General features: G+C 56.9%; 1 long non-coding RNA gene across 1 annotated transcript; it reads right to left on the reverse strand.

Moving 5' to 3' along the window:
- Positions 1-1,317: 1,317 nt before the first annotated feature.
- On the reverse strand, positions 1,318-3,724 carry LOC112401906 (uncharacterized). The gene is made up of 3 exons (XR_003003645.1): positions 3,127-3,724; positions 2,164-2,435; positions 1,318-1,448 (listed from the first exon to the last, which is right to left on the reverse strand). It is a non-coding gene; the product is annotated as an uncharacterized LOC112401906 (long non-coding RNA).
- Positions 3,725-7,194: the final 3,470 nt, after the last annotated feature.

Genomic DNA, 7,194 nt, shown 5'->3' on the forward strand with positions numbered 1-7,194 from the left:
CTCAGTGCCACGACCTTCTAAGTGCTCAGTAGGCACATGGAGCTAGCGGCTACTGTATTGGACGGCACAGATTTAGAACATTTCCATCATCATAGAAAATGCTATTAGAGAGCAGTGCTTTAGAGTTTAGAGCAATTTTCCTTTCCCTGTCACCCACCCCCAGCACCTTAAAGCTCCCCCAGAGCTCAGAGGACTTAGTTCGTTTTAGGGTGGTTCAGAGGCCACCCTCTGGGGAGGAGGTAAGATGTGGGGATGGACAGCCAATGCCTGATTTCCCCAGACTGTGAGAAAGAGCCCAGGCTTCAGTTTTCCTCATCTGGTCTCTTGGGTCACGATCAGATGTATGGAAACTTGCCTCCCCCGTTCTGGGCTGTGTTTGGGGCTCTTGGTTACTGAGGGAGAAGATCTCTCTTTGTCAGTGACTAGGAAACCTTGTGTTTTAGGCTCCCTAAATTGAGCCCTGGATTCTGAGCGTCCCCTCCTTCATAGGCCTCTAAATTTTTCAAGGTGTCTCCACTTAATTTTCTTGCCCATGGACTTAGGCCTAGTTCACTGTGGAGACAGACCCCTGGGAAAAAGGAATGTAAGAATTCCTGGGCTGCCGGCCCGAAGCCTGGCGGCGCAACTCCCCCCTGGCCCACGGACGGAGCCTCCCCAGCTGTGCTCACAGCCAGCCCAACCGCAGCCCGCACCCCTTCACGGGACACTTGAACTACTCCCGGGATCCCCACGAGGTGCGGCGTCGGGCGGCCGAATGGGCCGAGATGCTGCCCGTGCGGCGCACTCTGGCCACGTCCGCCTCCCTCAAGGTGCTGGCCAAGGCCTCGTACAAGCAGGCCCCGGCTCCCAGCTCAGCGCTGCTCCTCCGCCCCTCCCAGCACCTGCCGGACGTCAGGCTAACGAGCACCCTCCACCTCCACCCACCTTCATGCCACTCAGCCGGAACCCGGGGGGCAATGCCAACTACCAGGTGTATGACAGCCTGGAGCGGAAGCGGCAACCGCAGGAGAGCCAAGCACGGGCCAACTCGCCGCTACCTTCCACCTCGGCCTCCAGGCCCTCTCTGTACAGGAGCCAGACTGGGAAAATGAACTGACCGGCGGCAAATGGGGGTGGGGCAGGCCATGGAGAGAGGAATAAAGAGCACCAGAGTCCAGGAAACATTGGTGGTCTGTGGCTTGGAAGCGCCACTCCTTCTGCCAGCCTGGGCCCCTGCCCTTGGCTTCCTGCAATAAGAAGCCAGTGTCCCCTTCTTGGCCTGAGGGTCCCCTTGGTTTAGTGGCCACAGTTCTGCCAGCAGGCCCCTCCTGGTCCTAATGGAGCGGGTAGTGAGAGCTGGGGAGGCCCCTCCGGTCACAGCCTTAAAGTCCCAAGCCTCTTTGTACTCCAGGCAGGAGACATCTTCCAAGCTCCGAAGGATGAGCAAGGTGGACGTGTTTCCACTCCGCCTGCCCCAAGACAGCAAGACTAAGACACCAGACTCTGACCCAGCCCAGTCCCCAGCCCGGGCCCAGACCCGCCCCCCAGTTCAGCCCCCTGCGCATGCTCCTGCCAAGGCCCAGACCACCTCCTCAGCCCACCCCCCTGAGCACACCCGCCCCCGACCCAGGCTGAGACCTGCTCCCGAGGCAACGCCCATGAGCACACTTCCGCCCAGGCCCAGGCCTTCTCCCTACTGCACCCCACTGGGAACACTCCTGCCAAAGCCCAGACCTTCTCCTCCACCCACCCCTCTTAGCACGCCCCACCTCAGGCCCTGACTTGCTCCACATTCCACTCCCCTGAGCACACCACCCCCCAGGCCCAGACCCCCTCCCCAGCCCTCACCCCTGAGCACAGCCCTGCCCAGGTCCATGGCCCTAAGCATACCTCAGCCCATACCCCAGCCCAGGCCCAAGACCAGGACACCTCACATGCCTCAGCCCAGTCCCTGGGCCAAACATCTGTCTGCACCCTGACCCATGCTCATCTGACCTATATCCATGCCAACACTCTGGTCCCTCTCCCAACTTCTGCCCCTGCTACTACTCCTGCCCTAGCCCCTACACCAGTCCCTGTCCCGATCTCTGCCACAACCTCTGTCCCAGGGCTGGGCATGGCCCTGACGAACACTCAAGTCCCGTCCACCACCCCTACGCCCATTCTAGGTTCTATTCCCTCTACCTTGTCTGCCTTTAGCCAAGGCCTCTCCTCCGGCCATGTGGTCTACCATGACCGCAGGGTAAAGCAGAACTTATTCCATGTGTGTCCGCCTCAGAACTCTGGGTATTCCAGAAAGAACTTGCTGCTGGATGCCGGCTCAGTGTGGACGGGCTGGTACCCCCTCCAGGCCCCAAGAGGGGCATGGTCTGGTGAGCTCTGGTACAGCAGAGCAAACACTGAAGCAATGTAGTAGGGACAGTGCCAAGCCCTCCACAGGATCCATACTGGGTTACCTGGAGTTGGGGAATATGGAAGGGAAGATCTCAAATGATGCCAAAGACAAATTTGTACAGTCCAAGACCTTCCCTTATTGCAGCTTCCATCCTGGCAGTTCTGAGAAGAGAAACACGGACCCCCAGACTCCAGTCTACCCCACATTCCTGGTGTACTCCAAGGATGCTGCACCTTCTCAACCTTGCTTCCATTCTCCAACCAGTGCCCAGAGCTCACCATGCACCATGCCTCCACCATGCACTCTTTCTCTGCCTCTTGTTTCTCCCAGATCCTTTGTCCTTCAACACAGCAACCACCAGAAGCCCTCCACGTTAATACAACCCCCCACCTTTCCCCCAACCTGCAAGTCTCCTCAGTCTGTCCTCTCTTCCCAGGGCCCCATCCCTCCCCAGTTAGCCACTACTTCCCAAACCCCAAACCAGCCCCAACCCCCTGAACTTCATGAGAGTCTAAGGCCTCAACCAAGGCTCTGTCCTCCAAAGGACCCCAGGCCCTTCAAAAGACTGTAGAGTTTTCAGAAACCCAGGCCTTACCCCAAATCCAGGCCTCCACAAGGACCCAGGCCTTATCCAAGACCCAGGCCTCCACAAGAACCCAGGCCTTACGTGAGACCCAGGTCTCCCCAAGAACCCAGGCCTTGCTCAAGATCCAGGCCTCCACAAGCTTCCAGGCCTTACCCAAGCCCCTTACCTCTGCAAGAATCCAAGCCTTTTCCACGACTCTGATCTTCAGAAGAATCCAGTCATTACCCAAGATTCTGGCTCCCAGAAGAGCTTAGGTTCTACTCGAGATAGACGTTTCTTTATACGCCCATATCTCACCCAACCCTCTGGTCTCCACAAGAACACACCATTTCTCCAAACTTCTGACATTCAGAGGAGCTCAGGCTTTATGCATGATTCTGGAGTCTATAGGAATCTGGAACGAAAGCAAGAGACTGTATTCTATAAAAGTCAAGAGCTCTCCCAAAAAACTGGCTTCCATAATAGCCCACACCCTTCTCAACATTCTGGATGTGACAAGAGTACAGGTAACGCCCAAGATTCAGGAGTCTCTAGGAGTCCAGACTTTACCCGATTCTGGGCCAGAGAAGCGTCTGTACCTTGCCCAAGACTCTGGAGTCAAAGAGAGCTCAGGCCTTTGCCAGGAATCTGAAGAGCCCAGGCCTTGTGCAAACCCCTTCGCCTCCATAAGGGCTCAAGCCTTACCTGAGACTCAGGAGACTACAAGAATCCAGGTCTTACCCAAGATTCTGGAGTCTGCAGGAGCCAAGGCCTTACTCAGGATTCTGACCTCCGTAAGAAACCAGGCCTTACCCAAGCCACTAAAGTCAAAAGGAGATGTGGCCTTACCTAAGATGCTGGAAATTACAGGAGCTCAGAACATAACCATGACCTTAACTTTCACAAATACTCGGGAATTAATCGAGATCCTGGCCCCCATAAGTGTCCAGCCCTTACTCAAGACTCTGGCTTATCCAAGAGATCAGGCCTCCATAACAACTCATGCCTTATCCCAAACCCTGGCCTCCACAAGAACCCTCTAGGAACTGACTCTGTCCAAGTTTTGGGCCCACATCAGACCCGACAGTCATTTATATCTGAGGCAGCTCCTCGAAAGGAGGATGCAGGGCAGCACATACCATGGACTTCTATCCCACCCAGTCAGAACTCCTGCTCTCCCAAGGCTCAGGTGGCCTACAATGACCTGCAAACCTTCTCAGAGGTACCTGTACTGATTGAGCTGCAATCATCCTCCCGGCGAGCAGGCAGCCAAGACTGGGTGTACCACCCAATGGATACACTTCCTCCAGCCTGCCAGGACTATCGCCAGATGTCTACGCCTCCCAAAACCAGCTGGAAGCCCTACTGTCCTGGGTCAGGCACCCGGCTCGGCCATGTGGTCTTTGACGCCCGCCAGAGACAGTTCAGAGCAGGCAGGGACAAGTGCGAAGCTCTGTCTCCCAGGCGCCTTCACCGAGAGACATCCAACAACTCACCGGAGACCATCAAGGTTTGGGGATATCAGTGTGCTCAGAGCAACTTAGAAAAAGAGGGGACAGATATGCATGAGGAGTAAAGAGAAAAGAGAAGTGTTCTGTGGGTGGTTGAGGACATCCACCCCAGACCAATTCCACAGGACCTGATGAGGATCTAAGGTATCCGTGCTTTCCCTCCATCGTTGTCTAGCTAAATCCGTTATCCCCAAGGCCCTAGAGCTGCACTGTCAACTACAGTAGCCACTAGCCAAATGCATATTAGAATGTAAATTAGTTAAAATTAAGGAAAATTAGTTCTGTTAAAAATTAATTTAAAATGTTAAAAATTCTCTTCTTTAGGGAACAGAATTTCCCTGGCATCCAATTCTGTTCCCTGGTGGTCCAGTTGTTGGGACTTGGCGCTTTCACTGCTGTGGCTGGGGTTCAATCCCTGGTCGGGGAACTCAGACCCCGCAAGCTTCATGGTTTGGCCAAAAAAAAAAAAAAATTCTGTTCCTCAGTGCCACGACCTTCTAAGTGCTCAGTAGGCACATGGAGCTAGCGGCTACTGTATTGGACGGCACAGATTTAGAACATTTCCATCATCATGGAAAATGCTATTGGAGAGCAGTGCTTTAGAGTTTAGAGCAATTTTCCTTTCCCTGTCACCCACCCCCAGCATCTTAAAGCTCCCCCAGAGACCAGAGAACTTAGCTATTTTTAGCGTGGCTCAGAAGCCACCCTCTAGGGAGGAGGTAAGATGTGGGGCTGGACACCCAGTGCCTGATTTCCCCAGACTGTGAGAAAGAGCCCAGGCTTCAGTTTTCCTCATCTGGTCTCTTGGCTCATGACCAGATGTATGGAAACTTGCCTCCCTCGTTCTGGGCTGTGTTTGGGGCTCTTGGTTACTGAGGGAGAAGACCTCTCTTTGTCAGTGACTAGGAAACCTTGTGTTTTAGGCTCCCCAAATTGAGCCCTGGATTCTGAGGGTCTCCTCCTTCATAGGCCTCTAAATATTTCGAGGTGTCTCCACTTAGTTTTCTTGCCCATGGACTCAGGCCTAGTTCACTGGGGAGACAGACCCCTAGGAAAAAGGAATGTTAGAATTCCTGGTCCAGTATGCATTGGTCTAATCTGTGAGCGTGTCTCTGGTGTCCTATCTTTCTGTCCTATTATTCTGACTCCTAGGTTCATCCTGGACTTAAGCTGTGTCCATGATAACAAGGCGCGCATACCCGTTCCCCTGCTGCAAGCGCACGCGGCGGCCCAGGCGCTGCTGCGCCCGCTGGTGGCCGGGACTAGGGTCGCGGCGCCCTACCTCCTGCGGACGTTGCTCTACTGGGCGTGCGAGCGGCTGCCCGCGCTCTATCTGGCGCGACCCGAGAATGCGGGCGCCTGCTGCCTCGGGCTGCTGGATGAGCTGGGCCGGGTGCTCGAGGCCGGGACGCTGCCCCACTATTTTCTGAGTGGCCAAAAGCTCCGTGTGGGGGACGGCGCCGCTTCGCTGCTCGGGGCGTTGGCCCTGCTTCGCACGCTGGCCTCGGAGTCGTCTTCCTTCTACCTGGTGCCCGGCGGCGGCGGCGGCGGCGGCGGCGGCGGCACAGAGCGGCCGGACGCCTCCGGCTGGCAGTTCTGCTTCGCCCGCCAAGAGCTGGCGCTCAAGACGCGCATATCCGTTCCCCTGCTGCAAGCGCACGCGGCGGCTCAGGCGCTGCTGCGCCCTCTGGTGGCCAGGACTAGGGTCGCGGCGCCCTACCTCCTGCGGACGTTGCTCTACTGGGCGTGTGAGCGGCTGCCCGCGCCCTCTCTGGCGCGAGCCGAGAATGCGGGCGCCTGCTGCCTCGGGCTGCTGGATGAGCTGGGCCGGGTGCTCGAGGCCGGGACGCTGCCCCACTATTTTCTGAGTGGCCAAAAGCTCCGTGCGGGGGACGGCGCCGCTTCGCTGCTCGGGGCGTTGGCCCTGCTTCGCAGGGACCCTGCCCGCGCCCTGCGCGCCGCTGTGGAAGAGGCCAAGGCTGCACGCAAGGGGGGGCGGCTTAGCGGGCGTGGGAGGCGGGGCCCATTAAAGAGTCTGTTCCTACTAACCTGGAATGTGCTTCTGTTGGCCAGCGGGATGTGGAGGGGACTGCTCTCCCCTCACCTGGGAGACAGTCTGCTGAGCGCTTTGGGCCTGAAGAGCCCATTCTAGAAGGCCTCCTCGCCGGTTCCTCCGCTTCCTCCTACCCTCCTCCCGCCCTATCCCTGGCACAGGTCGTTCCATTCTGGCCTCTCCACTTTCCAAATCTGTGGTCAGCACCCCTCCCACTCCGGTGCAGCGTCTGGCATCCATCTCCCGCCAGTTCTTATGGTCTTTTAGGAGTCAATAGGGATGGGGGTAATGTATTTGCTGAAAAAACGTGTAAAGGAGAGAGGTATGGAGACCAGGGACTGACAGTTTGTCTCACACAAAAGCAGAGACATTAAGGAGGCCGGATTTCACCCCAGGCTAGACCTCACCACCACCGCTATCTCTTCAGTTATTCCCCCCACCTTCCTCATCCAGTTCTGTCCTCCATCCCGGGCAATAGGGTCCCTTTCTCCATTCTCGGGGCATCCGCCATTCCATCTATCTAAGCCCAACCTCTCCCCCCACCCAGAGTTCCATTCAGTGGAGTCGCCTCCTTGTCCCTCCTTCTCTGAACCCCGAGACATGCGGCCTTGCCTCGGCTCCGCCTGTCTCTAAGACCGTCGCCACTCCCTGCCTCCAAGGAACCCCGGGGTTCCGCCCGCCCAGCTTCACC

This window comes from Neophocaena asiaeorientalis, unplaced genomic scaffold (assembly GCF_003031525.2).
Source record: "Neophocaena asiaeorientalis asiaeorientalis breed wild unplaced genomic scaffold, Neophocaena_asiaeorientalis_V1.1 scaffold543, whole genome shotgun sequence".
In the NCBI taxonomy this organism is placed as follows: domain Eukaryota; kingdom Metazoa; phylum Chordata; class Mammalia; order Artiodactyla; family Phocoenidae; genus Neophocaena; species Neophocaena asiaeorientalis.